This window comes from Triticum aestivum, chromosome 3B (genome assembly GCF_018294505.1).
Source record: "Triticum aestivum cultivar Chinese Spring chromosome 3B, IWGSC CS RefSeq v2.1, whole genome shotgun sequence".
NCBI classification, from domain to species: Eukaryota; Viridiplantae; Streptophyta; class Magnoliopsida; order Poales; family Poaceae; genus Triticum; species Triticum aestivum.
The window spans coordinates 322579535-322582364 of NC_057801.1; the positions used below are offsets into that span (position 1 = coordinate 322579535).

The 2830-nt window shown below is 44.0% G+C and overlaps 1 long non-coding RNA gene across 1 annotated transcript; it reads left to right on the forward strand.

The window, feature by feature from the left end:
* Positions 1 to 1648: 1648 nt before the first annotated feature.
* Positions 1649 to 2533, forward strand: LOC123065378 (uncharacterized). Its single transcript, XR_006431005.1, has 3 exons — positions 1649 to 1753; positions 1877 to 2130; positions 2222 to 2533. It is a non-coding gene; the product is annotated as an uncharacterized lncRNA (long non-coding RNA).
* Positions 2534 to 2830: the final 297 nt, after the last annotated feature.

Below are 2830 nucleotides of genomic sequence, written 5' to 3' on the forward strand. Positions count from 1 at the left end.
ACCTCGCCGACGGCGACTTCACCGTCCATGCCCACCATCCCGAGGACTTCTTAATCCTATTTAGCTCCCACACAACCAAGCGCCGGCTGGACGGCGACCACTTCATCAACTCGCCACGCTTCTCCCTCTCCCTCAGGCCCTGGAGCAAGCTGGCTCACGCCGGGTCCGACGAGTTCGAGTTTTGCGTCGAGCTGGAGCTTCGTGGCATCCAGGCCCAGGCTTGGCACCTTTCCACCACCGAGCACATCCTGGGAGCGAGCTGCTGGATTGAGCGTCTCCAACACCCTAATTATCACCCATCTGCCACCAGAAGAGGTTGCCACTGCTGTTGTAGGCCCTTCTTTTCAAATCAGAAACCCAGCGGAAGGTACATTTCATTGTCTTCCTCACACGTTCAAACAACTAGATGACACCTTGAATTTTCCGTATTTCCATGCAGAAAACCTTTTCCGCATCATTTACCTGCAAAAAGTCATGTGACAGATACTTACTTTCCATTGTGATGCAAATCAACATTCTGCCCGTGAAAAGAACATTTCCCACAACTTCAATATTGTATTGAAATTTCACTTTGTATGATAGAAATTGATGCAAGACACCTTTGTGCCGTGATTCCGATTTCATATGTGACATATTACCAAGCTCTGGACAAATTCAGTTCCCTGCGTTCACTAAAACAAAAACCTTATGTTCTCGCTGTTCCAACAAGCACAGATCCTTCTGTGGGCGCTGCGGCACAGGAAAAAGTTTGTCCTGCTGTCACAACTGGACATCAAATGCCTCCATGCCTCCTCAGCAATGGTAATTTTGCTTCGCCCAAAACTTCTAATTGCTTTCTGCAACTTCAACTCTTAACATGTACTGGTTTCATACATATTCCCCCAAAAAGCTATCAAGAATCCGATAACGATATATGGTTGTCACATATTGCAGCTGGCCCTAGCAATTGGCAAAACCGTCAAAATGTCTGGAAAGCATCGAAGCCAAAGATAGAGCAGGACATTCTGCTTCCAATATTTCATCCTATAACAATAGACCGTCCATCTTCTTCAAATGTAGATAAATGTTACAAAGAGATGACAGAATGCATCAAAACAGACCGTGAGAGGTGCTGCACTGATTCTTTTCATACCACCGTTACATTTCATCAAACTATTTTCCAAAAAAATTCAGCATCAAAATTGAAAATCTTGCTTCCACATGTGCTTGCTTGAAAACTTGCTTGTCCTATAGACGATACGAAAAACAAAACCACTACAAGTTATAACTGTTCTGATGTTATCATCATCCTTATTGATTCACCTTCTATCTGATATTTCTGAGCACGTAGAAATGTTTGTAGTATAATATGACTCACTTTGCATTTGCCAATCAGGAAATGGATTTCTTTGAGGGCCCCTTACAACCTTGAGATGACTGGTCATGCTGTCTGCAGGAGTTATGCTCCAGGGAAAATGATGAAAAGCAACGGCATGTCGGTTGCTGTTTACGCTCTGACCACAAAGGACAACAAGCTATACCCAAATGGAATTCCTTGCTGGAGGGCTCTATTTGGCCCATATTTTGCGGTATGCCTCATAAGAAATACTTCCCACATGCTGAACTACAATTCATAGAAATAGACTCATTTGTAATTTCTTCTGCTTCTTCCGGGATGAGTTCTTGACAAACCGCGACAACCCTAACCCAGACAGATTCTTCTGGATGTTCGATCCAAACAAGCTCCCCTACAAAATGGAAAGAATGCCAGAAAGTAAGCACCACCTTAATTTGACATACTCAAAGCCTACAAATGTTATATCACAAACACCATGCATCGATCTGCAAGATGAGCACCCCATAATATCTTTTAACACTTTCCTTGTAAATTTTCCAGTTAATGACAATACTCGATGACAACAATGGGTGGTGCGTCTATGAGGTTGACATAGCTGCTCGCACGCTCCATGTAATGGATCCAATGATGACCACATCAAACGAGGGGAGTATGGAGAGGAAACACCAGAAAAACGCTAAATACATGCTTCACTGCCTGTGCAAGTGCCTCCGTGAATGGTATCCAAACTGGCATTTCTCTACATTTCAATGGACTTACAAGTACAACTACGGCATGCACCCCAGCTGCAGCAGGTATAACCCCACCCCACCCCCCCACCCTCCAATAAAACTACACAATAACTGTATACTTGTGTCGATCTAATCTTCAAATAAATCTTCTCAGGAAATAGAGCGGCTTCTACGTGCTACACTACATTAAGGAGTTTGATGGAGTTCGGCTGAAAACCTTTCCCACACATGTACGCTGTGCCGTTTACAAAATTGGTTTTGGTTTTCAGTTCCATCTGTAGCATCCTTCATACTAACCCAAATGTGTCTCGTAGGAACTAATTGAAAATCTGCGAAAGGAGATGGCGTACGAAATTCTGGCAGTGAGGGGCAACATGGCAGACTTCCCCAACGAACTCTATGTTCGGATCTTCACCTAGGAGATTTCTTCACAAGGAAAAAAACCATATCATGCAATATGGATTGCATGACTAGGCCATATCCCCCCCCCCCCGCCCCCCCCCAAAAGACGAACCTATGGTTCAGATATCAGAAAGTAGTTTCACCGCTTCTATAGCGCGTAAACTCTACTTCTGCTTATGTATCCTTCCCTCGTTTTAATACTTATTTATGTGATAACGGCTGAGACTATGGCTGCTACTAAGCCTAATTGGCCGCCCTATCATCATGTAATCGACTATTATGCTACTCTATGAATGGCCCTGTCGCCAGAACTATGTCGTAGCATTTCACCTCGCAAATTTCTGGGGCCTATTTAGAAGTA